The following is a 13,725-nucleotide window of genomic DNA, read 5'->3' on the forward strand; positions in this document are numbered from 1 at the left end:
GTTCCTCGTGCTTGTGCTGTCATATGGACCGCGACCCGAGCGGCAGCGAGCGGCAGTCGAGCAAAGTCGGGACAAGTCGGGACGGAAGGTGACAGCCGATTATGCACCGTGCGAATTACGCAAATATCTAGAAGCGCGACGCGTGTCAGGCAGGTGAGAACGCTTCTCTCGGTCCAGCAGGACACTGCCACACCCCGCGCAGTCCACCCGCCGCCCGGCCGCGCGCAATCCCTGCGACGGACAACAATAACAAGGTGCGTCTCCCGCGAGTGTCGGAGGCCGCACGAACCAAACGAATGACAGGCGGTGCAACGAGCAGCTGTGTTGTGCGTCTGACCCACGTGGCGGCGCGCCGCACTGCGCGTCGCCTTCGAGGTGGAAGGACGTGCTTTGCGTCAAATGTGCCACCGAAAATGGCGATTGCGTGTATTGGGAGGAGAGGCGAAGCCTTCTTGTGCCGTGCGGCTACAGTATAAGGACGCCAACGGCCATACCATGTTGAATACACCGGTTCTCGTCCGATCACCGAAGTTAAGCAACATCGGGCCCGGTTAGTACTTGGATGGGTGACCGCCTGGGAACACCGGGTGCTGTTGGCTCCCTCTCTTCTTTTAAATTTTATGTCACTACACCTGCCAGCCCTCTTTTCATACAAACTCTCAGGTGCGACGAAGATGCTTCCACAAGCATTTTAAACTACTGTATTAAACGTAAGATGCGAAATTACAGTAATGAACTCAGTTTGTACAAGAATGCGCGGAGGAAGAGTGCTAGGAACTCGTTGAAAATAACGAAACACTGCGAATCGACAGATGTGCTCTTGAAATGCGTCAGAGCCTACTGTTTTGTAGGAGCGCTAAATTCCAAAAACTAACTACATTAAAAAAAACCTGTTCCCGTCCGACCACCGAAGATAAGCAACAACGTTTATATTCGGATCGGCGACCGCCTGGGAACTCTGGCTGTCTTCATTTCTTGCTTTCTTGTCGCTACCCCTGCCAGCCGTTTTTTCATGCTACCTTTCTCATGTGACAAAGATGCTTCCATACTGATTTTAAACTATCGTAAGATACGATATTAAGGAACTCAGTTTGAAAAGAGTGCGCCAAGGAAGACTTGCAAAGAGTCTCTGGAAATAACAAAACAGTATGAAGTGACAGAAATGTTGTGAAATACGTCAGGGCATATTGTTTTGTAGCAGTGCACAACGGCAAATTTGTAAACAAAAATTTACCTTTCGTCGCTACAAGAGATGGATACTTTGTCGAAAAGCCTGTGTCTTGTGTGCATGTTTTCGCACCTTTCCACGGCACGGCGCGGCACAGAGCTGCTCTGGTAGCTCCGAACGGCCGCACACGTCGCCTCGGACACGCCGGTTCGGCCCGCGCCCATCTCGCAGATGTTCCTCGTGCTTGTGCTGTCATATGGACCGCGACCCGAGCGGCAGCGAGCGGCAGTCGAGCAAAGTCGGGACAAGTCGGGACGGAAGGTGACAGCCGATTATGCACCGTGCGAATTACGCAAATATCTAGAAGCGCGACGCGTGTCAGGCAGGTGAGAACGCTTCTCTCGGTCCAGCAGGACACTGCCACACCCCGCGCAGTCCACCCGCCGCCCGGCCGCGCGCAATCCCTGCGACGGACAACAATAACAAGGTGCGTCTCCCGCGAGTGTCGGAGGCCGCACGAACCAAACGAATGACAGGCGGTGCAACGAGCAGCTGTGTTGTGCGTCTGACCCACGTGGCGGCGCGCCGCACTGCGCGTCGCCTTCGAGGTGGAAGGACGTGCTTTGCGTCAAATGTGCCACCGAAAATGGCGATTGCGTGTATTGGGAGGAGAGGCGAAGCCTTCTTGTGCCGTGCGGCTACAGTATAAGGACGCCAACGGCCATACCATGTTGAATACACCGGTTCTCGTCCGATCACCGAAGTTAAGCAACATCGGGCCCGGTTAGTACTTGGATGGGTGACCGCCTGGGAACACCGGGTGCTGTTGGCTCCCTCTCTTCTTTTAAATTTTATGTCACTACACCTGCCAGCCCTCTTTTCATACAAACTCTCAGGTGCGACGAAGATGCTTCCACAAGCATTTTAAACTACTGTATTAAACGTAAGATGCGAAATTACAGTAATGAACTCAGTTTGTACAAGAATGCGCGGAGGAAGAGTGCTAGGAACTCGTTGAAAATAACGAAACACTGCGAATCGACAGATGTGCTCTTGAAATGCGTCAGAGCCTACTGTTTTGTAGGAGCGCTAAATTCCAAAAACTAACTACATTAAAAAAAACCTGTTCCCGTCCGACCACCGAAGATAAGCAACAACGTTTATATTCGGATCGGCGACCGCCTGGGAACTCTGGCTGTCTTCATTTCTTGCTTTCTTGTCGCTACCCCTGCCAGCCGTTTTTTCATGCTACCTTTCTCATGTGACAAAGATGCTTCCATACTGATTTTAAACTATCGTAAGATACGATATTAAGGAACTCAGTTTGAAAAGAGTGCGCCAAGGAAGACTTGCAAAGAGTCTCTGGAAATAACAAAACAGTATGAAGTGACAGAAATGTTGTGAAATACGTCAGGGCATATTGTTTTGTAGCAGTGCACAACGGCAAATTTGTAAACAAAAATTTACCTTTCGTCGCTACAAGAGATGGATACTTTGTCGAAAAGCCTGTGTCTTGTGTGCATGTTTTCGCACCTTTCCACGGCACGGCGCGGCACAGAGCTGCTCTGGTAGCTCCGAACGGCCGCACACGTCGCCTCGGACACGCCGGTTCGGCCCGCGCCCATCTCGCAGATGTTCCTCGTGCTTGTGCTGTCATATGGACCGCGACCCGAGCGGCAGCGAGCGGCAGTCGAGCAAAGTCGGGACAAGTCGGGACGGAAGGTGACAGCCGATTATGCACCGTGCGAATTACGCAAATATCTAGAAGCGCGACGCGTGTCAGGCAGGTGAGAACGCTTCTCTCGGTCCAGCAGGACACTGCCACACCCCGCGCAGTCCACCCGCCGCCCGGCCGCGCGCAATCCCTGCGACGGACAACAATAACAAGGTGCGTCTCCCGCGAGTGTCGGAGGCCGCACGAACCAAACGAATGACAGGCGGTGCAACGAGCAGCTGTGTTGTGCGTCTGACCCACGTGGCGGCGCGCCGCACTGCGCGTCGCCTTCGAGGTGGAAGGACGTGCTTTGCGTCAAATGTGCCACCGAAAATGGCGATTGCGTGTATTGGGAGGAGAGGCGAAGCCTTCTTGTGCCGTGCGGCTACAGTATAAGGACGCCAACGGCCATACCATGTTGAATACACCGGTTCTCGTCCGATCACCGAAGTTAAGCAACATCGGGCCCGGTTAGTACTTGGATGGGTGACCGCCTGGGAACACCGGGTGCTGTTGGCTCCCTCTCTTCTTTTAAATTTTATGTCACTACACCTGCCAGCCCTCTTTTCATACAAACTCTCAGGTGCGACGAAGATGCTTCCACAAGCATTTTAAACTACTGTATTAAACGTAAGATGCGAAATTACAGTAATGAACTCAGTTTGTACAAGAATGCGCGGAGGAAGAGTGCTAGGAACTCGTTGAAAATAACGAAACACTGCGAATCGACAGATGTGCTCTTGAAATGCGTCAGAGCCTACTGTTTTGTAGGAGCGCTAAATTCCAAAAACTAACTACATTAAAAAAAACCTGTTCCCGTCCGACCACCGAAGATAAGCAACAACGTTTATATTCGGATCGGCGACCGCCTGGGAACTCTGGCTGTCTTCATTTCTTGCTTTCTTGTCGCTACCCCTGCCAGCCGTTTTTTCATGCTACCTTTCTCATGTGACAAAGATGCTTCCATACTGATTTTAAACTATCGTAAGATACGATATTAAGGAACTCAGTTTGAAAAGAGTGCGCCAAGGAAGACTTGCAAAGAGTCTCTGGAAATAACAAAACAGTATGAAGTGACAGAAATGTTGTGAAATACGTCAGGGCATATTGTTTTGTAGCAGTGCACAACGGCAAATTTGTAAACAAAAATTTACCTTTCGTCGCTACAAGAGATGGATACTTTGTCGAAAAGCCTGTGTCTTGTGTGCATGTTTTCGCACCTTTCCACGGCACGGCGCGGCACAGAGCTGCTCTGGTAGCTCCGAACGGCCGCACACGTCGCCTCGGACACGCCGGTTCGGCCCGCGCCCATCTCGCAGATGTTCCTCGTGCTTGTGCTGTCATATGGACCGCGACCCGAGCGGCAGCGAGCGGCAGTCGAGCAAAGTCGGGACAAGTCGGGACGGAAGGTGACAGCCGATTATGCACCGTGCGAATTACGCAAATATCTAGAAGCGCGACGCGTGTCAGGCAGGTGAGAACGCTTCTCTCGGTCCAGCAGGACACTGCCACACCCCGCGCAGTCCACCCGCCGCCCGGCCGCGCGCAATCCCTGCGACGGACAACAATAACAAGGTGCGTCTCCCGCGAGTGTCGGAGGCCGCACGAACCAAACGAATGACAGGCGGTGCAACGAGCAGCTGTGTTGTGCGTCTGACCCACGTGGCGGCGCGCCGCACTGCGCGTCGCCTTCGAGGTGGAAGGACGTGCTTTGCGTCAAATGTGCCACCGAAAATGGCGATTGCGTGTATTGGGAGGAGAGGCGAAGCCTTCTTGTGCCGTGCGGCTACAGTATAAGGACGCCAACGGCCATACCATGTTGAATACACCGGTTCTCGTCCGATCACCGAAGTTAAGCAACATCGGGCCCGGTTAGTACTTGGATGGGTGACCGCCTGGGAACACCGGGTGCTGTTGGCTCCCTCTCTTCTTTTAAATTTTATGTCACTACACCTGCCAGCCCTCTTTTCATACAAACTCTCAGGTGCGACGAAGATGCTTCCACAAGCATTTTAAACTACTGTATTAAACGTAAGATGCGAAATTACAGTAATGAACTCAGTTTGTACAAGAATGCGCGGAGGAAGAGTGCTAGGAACTCGTTGAAAATAACGAAACACTGCGAATCGACAGATGTGCTCTTGAAATGCGTCAGAGCCTACTGTTTTGTAGGAGCGCTAAATTCCAAAAACTAACTACATTAAAAAAAAACCTGTTCCCGTCCGACCACCGAAGATAAGCAACAACGTTTATATTCGGATCGGCGACCGCCTGGGAACTCTGGCTGTCTTCATTTCTTGCTTTCTTGTCGCTACCCCTGCCAGCCGTTTTTTCATGCTACCTTTCTCATGTGACAAAGATGCTTCCATACTGATTTTAAACTATCGTAAGATACGATATTAAGGAACTCAGTTTGAAAAGAGTGCGCCAAGGAAGACTTGCAAAGAGTCTCTGGAAATAACAAAACAGTATGAAGTGACAGAAATGTTGTGAAATACGTCAGGGCATATTGTTTTGTAGCAGTGCACAACGGCAAATTTGTAAACAAAAATTTACCTTTCGTCGCTACAAGAGATGGATACTTTGTCGAAAAGCCTGTGTCTTGTGTGCATGTTTTCGCACCTTTCCACGGCACGGCGCGGCACAGAGCTGCTCTGGTAGCTCCGAACGGCCGCACACGTCGCCTCGGACACGCCGGTTCGGCCCGCGCCCATCTCGCAGATGTTCCTCGTGCTTGTGCTGTCATATGGACCGCGACCCGAGCGGCAGCGAGCGGCAGTCGAGCAAAGTCGGGACAAGTCGGGACGGAAGGTGACAGCCGATTATGCACCGTGCGAATTACGCAAATATCTAGAAGCGCGACGCGTGTCAGGCAGGTGAGAACGCTTCTCTCGGTCCAGCAGGACACTGCCACACCCCGCGCAGTCCACCCGCCGCCCGGCCGCGCGCAATCCCTGCGACGGACAACAATAACAAGGTGCGTCTCCCGCGAGTGTCGGAGGCCGCACGAACCAAACGAATGACAGGCGGTGCAACGAGCAGCTGTGTTGTGCGTCTGACCCACGTGGCGGCGCGCCGCACTGCGCGTCGCCTTCGAGGTGGAAGGACGTGCTTTGCGTCAAATGTGCCACCGAAAATGGCGATTGCGTGTATTGGGAGGAGAGGCGAAGCCTTCTTGTGCCGTGCGGCTACAGTATAAGGACGCCAACGGCCATACCATGTTGAATACACCGGTTCTCGTCCGATCACCGAAGTTAAGCAACATCGGGCCCGGTTAGTACTTGGATGGGTGACCGCCTGGGAACACCGGGTGCTGTTGGCTCCCTCTCTTCTTTTAAATTTTATGTCACTACACCTGCCAGCCCTCTTTTCATACAAACTCTCAGGTGCGACGAAGATGCTTCCACAAGCATTTTAAACTACTGTATTAAACGTAAGATGCGAAATTACAGTAATGAACTCAGTTTGTACAAGAATGCGCGGAGGAAGAGTGCTAGGAACTCGTTGAAAATAACGAAACACTGCGAATCGACAGATGTGCTCTTGAAATGCGTCAGAGCCTACTGTTTTGTAGGAGCGCTAAATTCCAAAAACTAACTACATTAAAAAAAAACCTGTTCCCGTCCGACCACCGAAGATAAGCAACAACGTTTATATTCGGATCGGCGACCGCCTGGGAACTCTGGCTGTCTTCATTTCTTGCTTTCTTGTCGCTACCCCTGCCAGCCGTTTTTTCATGCTACCTTTCTCATGTGACAAAGATGCTTCCATACTGATTTTAAACTATCGTAAGATACGATATTAAGGAACTCAGTTTGAAAAGAGTGCGCCAAGGAAGACTTGCAAAGAGTCTCTGGAAATAACAAAACAGTATGAAGTGACAGAAATGTTGTGAAATACGTCAGGGCATATTGTTTTGTAGCAGTGCACAACGGCAAATTTGTAAACAAAAATTTACCTTTCGTCGCTACAAGAGATGGATACTTTGTCGAAAAGCCTGTGTCTTGTGTGCATGTTTTCGCACCTTTCCACGGCACGGCGCGGCACAGAGCTGCTCTGGTAGCTCCGAACGGCCGCACACGTCGCCTCGGACACGCCGGTTCGGCCCGCGCCCATCTCGCAGATGTTCCTCGTGCTTGTGCTGTCATATGGACCGCGACCCGAGCGGCAGCGAGCGGCAGTCGAGCAAAGTCGGGACAAGTCGGGACAACGCAGATGTTCCTCGTGCTTGTGCTGTCATATGGACCGCGACCCGAGCGGCAGCGAGCGGCAGTCGAGCAAAGTCGGGACAAGTCGGGACGGAAGGTGACAGCCGATTATGCACCGTGCGAATTACGCAAATATCTAGAAGCGCGACGCGTGTCAGGCAGGTGAGAACGCTTCTCTCGGTCCAGCAGGACACTGCCACACCCCGCGCAGTCCACCCGCCGCCCGGCCGCGCGCAATCCCTGCGACGGACAACAATAACAAGGTGCGTCTCCCGCGAGTGTCGGAGGCCGCACGAACCAAACGAATGACAGGCGGTGCAACGAGCAGCTGTGTTGTGCGTCTGACCCACGTGGCGGCGCGCCGCACTGCGCGTCGCCTTCGAGGTGGAAGGACGTGCTTTGCGTCAAATGTGCCACCGAAAATGGCGATTGCGTGTATTGGGAGGAGAGGCGAAGCCTTCTTGTGCCGTGCGGCTACAGTATAAGGACGCCAACGGCCATACCATGTTGAATACACCGGTTCTCGTCCGATCACCGAAGTTAAGCAACATCGGGCCCGGTTAGTACTTGGATGGGTGACCGCCTGGGAACACCGGGTGCTGTTGGCTCCCTCTCTTCTTTTAAATTTTATGTCACTACACCTGCCAGCCCTCTTTTCATACAAACTCTCAGGTGCGACGAAGATGCTTCCACAAGCATTTTAAACTACTGTATTAAACGTAAGATGCGAAATTACAGTAATGAACTCAGTTTGTACAAGAATGCGCGGAGGAAGAGTGCTAGGAACTCGTTGAAAATAACGAAACACTGCGAATCGACAGATGTGCTCTTGAAATGCGTCAGAGCCTACTGTTTTGTAGGAGCGCTAAATTCCAAAAACTAACTACATTAAAAAAAAACCTGTTCCCGTCCGACCACCGAAGATAAGCAACAACGTTTATATTCGGATCGGCGACCGCCTGGGAACTCTGGCTGTCTTCATTTCTTGCTTTCTTGTCGCTACCCCTGCCAGCCGTTTTTTCATGCTACCTTTCTCATGTGACAAAGATGCTTCCATACTGATTTTAAACTATCGTAAGATACGATATTAAGGAACTCAGTTTGAAAAGAGTGCGCCAAGGAAGACTTGCAAAGAGTCTCTGGAAATAACAAAACAGTATGAAGTGACAGAAATGTTGTGAAATACGTCAGGGCATATTGTTTTGTAGCAGTGCACAACGGCAAATTTGTAAACAAAAATTTACCTTTCGTCGCTACAAGAGATGGATACTTTGTCGAAAAGCCTGTGTCTTGTGTGCATGTTTTCGCACCTTTCCACGGCACGGCGCGGCACAGAGCTGCTCTGGTAGCTCCGAACGGCCGCACACGTCGCCTCGGACACGCCGGTTCGGCCCGCGCCCATCTCGCAGATGTTCCTCGTGCTTGTGCTGTCATATGGACCGCGACCCGAGCGGCAGCGAGCGGCAGTCGAGCAAAGTCGGGACAAGTCGGGACGGAAGGTGACAGCCGATTATGCACCGTGCGAATTACGCAAATATCTAGAAGCGCGACGCGTGTCAGGCAGGTGAGAACGCTTCTCTCGGTCCAGCAGGACACTGCCACACCCCGCGCAGTCCACCCGCCGCCCGGCCGCGCGCAATCCCTGCGACGGACAACAATAACAAGGTGCGTCTCCCGCGAGTGTCGGAGGCCGCACGAACCAAACGAATGACAGGCGGTGCAACGAGCAGCTGTGTTGTGCGTCTGACCCACGTGGCGGCGCGCCGCACTGCGCGTCGCCTTCGAGGTGGAAGGACGTGCTTTGCGTCAAATGTGCCACCGAAAATGGCGATTGCGTGTATTGGGAGGAGAGGCGAAGCCTTCTTGTGCCGTGCGGCTACAGTATAAGGACGCCAACGGCCATACCATGTTGAATACACCGGTTCTCGTCCGATCACCGAAGTTAAGCAACATCGGGCCCGGTTAGTACTTGGATGGGTGACCGCCTTGGAACACCGGGTGCTGTTGGCTCCCTCTCTTCTTTTAAATTTTATGTCACTACACCTGCCAGCCCTCTTTTCATACAAACTCTCAGGTGCGACGAAGATGCTTCCACAAGCATTTTAAACTACTGTATTAAACGTAAGATGCGAAATTACAGTAATGAACTCAGTTTGTACAAGAATGCGCGGAGGAAGAGTGCTAGGAACTCGTTGAAAATAACGAAACACTGCGAATCGACAGATGTGCTCTTGAAATGCGTCAGAGCCTACTGTTTTGTAGGAGCGCTAAATTCCAAAAACTAACTACATTAAAAAAAACCTGTTCCCGTCCGACCACCGAAGATAAGCAACAACGTTTATATTCGGATCGGCGACCGCCTGGGAACTCTGGCTGTCTTCATTTCTTGCTTTCTTGTCGCTACCCCTGCCAGCCGTTTTTTCATGCTACCTTTCTCATGTGACAAAGATGCTTCCATACTGATTTTAAACTATCGTAAGATACGATATTAAGGAACTCAGTTTGAAAAGAGTGCGCCAAGGAAGACTTGCAAAGAGTCTCTGGAAATAACAAAACAGTATGAAGTGACAGAAATGTTGTGAAATACGTCAGGGCATATTGTTTTGTAGCAGTGCACAACGGCAAATTTGTAAACAAAAATTTACCTTTCGTCGCTACAAGAGATGGATACTTTGTCGAAAAGCCTGTGTCTTGTGTGCATGTTTTCGCACCTTTCCACGGCACGGCGCGGCACAGAGCTGCTCTGGTAGCTCCGAACGGCCGCACACGTCGCCTCGGACACGCCGGTTCGGCCCGCGCCCATCTCGCAGATGTTCCTCGTGCTTGTGCTGTCATATGGACCGCGACCCGAGCGGCAGCGAGCGGCAGTCGAGCAAAGTCGGGACAAGTCGTGACAAGTCGGGACAAGTCGGGACAAGTCGGGACAAGTGTCGGGACAAGTCGGGACAAGTCGGGACGGAAGGTGACAGCCGATTATGCACCGTGCGAATTACGCAAATATCTAGAAGCGCGACGCGTGTCAGGCAGGTGAGAACGCTTCTCTCGGTCCAGCAGGACACTGCCACACCCCGCGCAGTCCACCCGCCGCCCGGCCGCGCGCAATCCCTGCGACGGACAACAATAACAAGGTGCGTCTCCCGCGAGTGTCGGAGGCCGCACGAACCAAACGAATGACAGGCGGTGCAACGAGCAGCTGTGTTGTGCGTCTTACCCACGTGGCGGCGCGCCGCACTGCGCGTCGCCTTCGAGGTGGAAGGACGTGCTTTGCGTCAAATGTGCCACCGAAAATGGCGATTGCGTGTATTGGGAGGAGAGGCGAAGCCTTCTTGTGCCGTGCGGCTACAGTATAAGGACGCCAACGGCCATACCATGTTGAATACACCGGTTCTCGTCCGATCACCGAAGTTAAGCAACATCGGGCCCGGTTAGTACTTGGATGGGTGACCGCCTGGGAACACCAGGTGCTGTTGGCTCCCTCTCTTCTTTTAAATTTTATGTCACTACACCTGCCAGCCCTCTTTTCATACAAACTCTCAGGTGCGACGAAGATGCTTCCACAAGCATTTTAAACTACTGTATTAAACGTAAGATGCGAAATTACAGTAATGAACTCAGTTTGTACAAGAATGCGCGGAGGAAGAGTGCTAGGAACTCGTTGAAAATAACGAAACACTGCGAATCGACAGATGTGCTCTTGAAATGCGTCAGAGCCTACTGTTTTGTAGGAGCGCTAAATTCCAAAAACTAACTACATTAAAAAAAACCTGTTCCCGTCCGACCACCGAAGATAAGCAACAACGTTTATATTCGGATCGGCGACCGCCTGGGAACTCTGGCTGTCTTCATTTCTTGCTTTCTTGTCGCTACCCCTGCCAGCCGTTTTTTCATGCTACCTTTCTCATGTGACAAAGATGCTTCCATACTGATTTTAAACTATCGTAAGATACGATATTAAGGAACTCAGTTTGAAAAGAGTGCGCCAAGGAAGACTTGCAAAGAGTCTCTGGAAATAACAAAACAGTATGAAGTGACAGAAATGTTGTGAAATACGTCAGGGCATATTGTTTTGTAGCAGTGCACAACGGCAAATTTGTAAACAAAAATTTACCTTTCGTCGCTACAAGAGATGGATACTTTGTCGAAAAGCCTGTGTCTTGTGTGCATGTTTTCGCACCTTTCCACGGCACGGCGCGGCACAGAGCTGCTCTGGTAGCTCCGAACGGCCGCACACGTCGCCTCGGACACGCCGGTTCGGCCCGCGCCCATCTCGCAGATGTTCCTCGTGCTTGTGCTGTCATATGGACCGCGACCCGAGCGGCAGCGAGCGGCAGTCGAGCAAAGTCGGGACAAGTCGGGACGGAAGGTGACAGCCGATTATGCACCGTGCGAATTACGCAAATATCTAGAAGCGCGACGCGTGTCAGGCAGGTGAGAACGCTTCTCTCGGTCCAGCAGGACACTGCCACACCCCGCGCAGTCCACCCGCCGCCCGGCCGCGCGCAATCCCTGCGACGGACAACAATAACAAGGTGCGTCTCCCGCGAGTGTCGGAGGCCGCACGAACCAAACGAATGACAGGCGGTGCAACGAGCAGCTGTGTTGTGCGTCTGACCCACGTGGCGGCGCGCCGCACTGCGCGTCGCCTTCGAGGTGGAAGGACGTGCTTTGCGTCAAATGTGCCACCGAAAATGGCGATTGCGTGTATTGGGAGGAGAGGCGAAGCCTTCTTGTGCCGTGCGGCTACAGTATAAGGACGCCAACGGCCATACCATGTTGAATACACCGGTTCTCGTCCGATCACCGAAGTTAAGCAACATCGGGCCCGGTTAGTACTTGGATGGGTGACCGCCTGGGAACACCGGGTGCTGTTGGCTCCCTCTCTTCTTTTAAATTTTATGTCACTACACCTGCCAGCCCTCTTTTCATACAAACTCTCAGGTGCGACGAAGATGCTTCCACAAGCATTTTAAACTACTGTATTAAACGTAAGATGCGAAATTACAGTAATGAACTCAGTTTGTACAAGAATGCGCGGAGGAAGAGTGCTAGGAACTCGTTGAAAATAACGAAACACTGCGAATCGACAGATGTGCTCTTGAAATGCGTCAGAGCCTACTGTTTTGTAGGAGCGCTAAATTCCAAAAACTAACTACATTAAAAAAAACCTGTTCCCGTCCGACCACCGAAGATAAGCAACAACGTTTATATTCGGATCGGCGACCGCCTGGGAACTCTGGCTATCTTCATTTCTTGCTTTCTTGTCGCTACCCCTGCCAGCCGTTTTTTCATGCTACCTTTCTCATGTGACAAAGATGCTTCCATACTGATTTTAAACTATCGTAAGATACGATATTAAGGAACTCAGTTTGAAAAGAGTGCGCCAAGGAAGACTTGCAAAGAGTCTCTGGAAATAACAAAACAGTATGAAGTGACAGAAATGTTGTGAAATACGTCAGGGCATATTGTTTTGTAGCAGTGCACAACGGCAAATTTGTAAACAAAAATTTACCTTTCGTCGCTACAAGAGATGGATACTTTGTCGAAAAGCCTGTGTCTTGTGTGCATGTTTTCGCACCTTTCCACGGCACGGCGCGGCACAGAGCTGCTCTGGTAGCTCCGAACGGCCGCACACGTCGCCTCGGACACGCCGGTTCGGCCCGCGCCCATCTCGCAGATGTTCCTCGTGCTTGTGCTGTCATATGGACCGCGACCCGAGCGGCAGCGAGCGGCAGTCGAGCAAAGTCGGGACAAGTCGGGACGGAAGGTGACAGCCGATTATGCACCGTGCGAATTACGCAAATATCTAGAAGCGCGACGCGTGTCAGGCAGGTGAGAACGCTTCTCTCGGTCCAGCAGGACACTGCCACACCCCGCGCAGTCCACCCGCCGCCCGGCCGCGCGCAATCCCTGCGACGGACAACAATAACAAGGTGCGTCTCCCGCGAGTGTCGGAGGCCGCACGAACCAAACGAATGACAGGCGGTGCAACGAGCAGCTGTGTTGTGCGTCTGACCCACGTGGCGGCGCGCCGCACTGCGCGTCGCCTTCGAGGTGGAAGGACGTGCTTTGCGTCAAATGTGCCACCGAAAATGGCGATTGCGTGTATTGGGAGGAGAGGCGAAGCCTTCTTGTGCCGTGCGGCTACAGTATAAGGACGCCAACGGCCATACCATGTTGAATACACCGGTTCTCGTCCGATCACCGAAGTTAAGCAACATCGGGCCCGGTTAGTACTTGGATGGGTGACCGCCTGGGAACACCGGGTGCTGTTGGCTCCCTCTCTTCTTTTAAATTTTATGTCACTACACCTGCCAGCCCTCTTTTCATACAAACTCTCAGGTGCGACGAAGATGCTTCCACAAGCATTTTAAACTACTGTATTAAACGTAAGATGCGAAATTACAGTAATGAACTCAGTTTGTACAAGAATGCGCGGAGGAAGAGTGCTAGGAACTCGTTGAAAATAACGAAACACTGCGAATCGACAGATGTGCTCTTGAAATGCGTCAGAGCCTACTGTTTTGTAGGAGCGCTAAATTCCAAAAACTAACTACATTAAAAAAAACCTGTTCCCGTCCGACCACCGAAGATAAGCAACAACGTTTATATTCGGATCGGCGACCGCCTGGGAACTC

General features: G+C 52.0%; 10 non-coding genes across 10 annotated transcripts; all 10 read left to right on the plus strand.

Moving 5' to 3' along the window:
- Positions 1 to 480: 480 nt before the first annotated feature.
- On the plus strand, positions 481 to 599 carry LOC126313964 (5S ribosomal RNA). Its single transcript, XR_007555561.1, has one exon. It is a non-coding gene; the product is annotated as a 5S ribosomal RNA (ribosomal RNA).
- A 1,282-nt stretch (positions 600 to 1,881) lies between these two features.
- On the plus strand, positions 1,882 to 2,000 carry LOC126313965 (5S ribosomal RNA). Its single transcript, XR_007555562.1, has one exon. It is a non-coding gene; the product is annotated as a 5S ribosomal RNA (ribosomal RNA).
- A 1,282-nt stretch (positions 2,001 to 3,282) lies between these two features.
- Positions 3,283 to 3,401, plus strand: LOC126313800 (5S ribosomal RNA). Its single transcript, XR_007555414.1, has one exon. It is a non-coding gene; the product is annotated as a 5S ribosomal RNA (ribosomal RNA).
- Positions 3,402 to 4,683: 1,282 nt separating this feature from the next.
- LOC126313801 (5S ribosomal RNA) lies at positions 4,684 to 4,802 on the plus strand. Its single transcript, XR_007555415.1, has one exon. It is a non-coding gene; the product is annotated as a 5S ribosomal RNA (ribosomal RNA).
- A 1,283-nt stretch (positions 4,803 to 6,085) lies between these two features.
- Positions 6,086 to 6,204, plus strand: LOC126313802 (5S ribosomal RNA). Its single transcript, XR_007555416.1, has one exon. It is a non-coding gene; the product is annotated as a 5S ribosomal RNA (ribosomal RNA).
- A 1,375-nt stretch (positions 6,205 to 7,579) lies between these two features.
- Positions 7,580 to 7,698, plus strand: LOC126313803 (5S ribosomal RNA). The gene has a single exon (XR_007555417.1). It is a non-coding gene; the product is annotated as a 5S ribosomal RNA (ribosomal RNA).
- A 1,283-nt stretch (positions 7,699 to 8,981) lies between these two features.
- Positions 8,982 to 9,100, plus strand: LOC126313909 (5S ribosomal RNA). The gene has a single exon (XR_007555512.1). It is a non-coding gene; the product is annotated as a 5S ribosomal RNA (ribosomal RNA).
- A 1,344-nt stretch (positions 9,101 to 10,444) lies between these two features.
- Positions 10,445 to 10,563, plus strand: LOC126313799 (5S ribosomal RNA). Its single transcript, XR_007555413.1, has one exon. It is a non-coding gene; the product is annotated as a 5S ribosomal RNA (ribosomal RNA).
- Positions 10,564 to 11,845: 1,282 nt separating this feature from the next.
- LOC126313804 (5S ribosomal RNA) lies at positions 11,846 to 11,964 on the plus strand. The gene has a single exon (XR_007555418.1). It is a non-coding gene; the product is annotated as a 5S ribosomal RNA (ribosomal RNA).
- Positions 11,965 to 13,246: 1,282 nt separating this feature from the next.
- Positions 13,247 to 13,365, plus strand: LOC126313806 (5S ribosomal RNA). Its single transcript, XR_007555420.1, has one exon. It is a non-coding gene; the product is annotated as a 5S ribosomal RNA (ribosomal RNA).
- Positions 13,366 to 13,725: the final 360 nt, after the last annotated feature.

The sequence above is a fragment of the Schistocerca gregaria genome, unplaced genomic scaffold, assembly GCF_023897955.1.
Source record: "Schistocerca gregaria isolate iqSchGreg1 unplaced genomic scaffold, iqSchGreg1.2 ptg000507l, whole genome shotgun sequence".
In the NCBI taxonomy this organism is placed as follows: domain Eukaryota; kingdom Metazoa; phylum Arthropoda; class Insecta; order Orthoptera; family Acrididae; genus Schistocerca; species Schistocerca gregaria.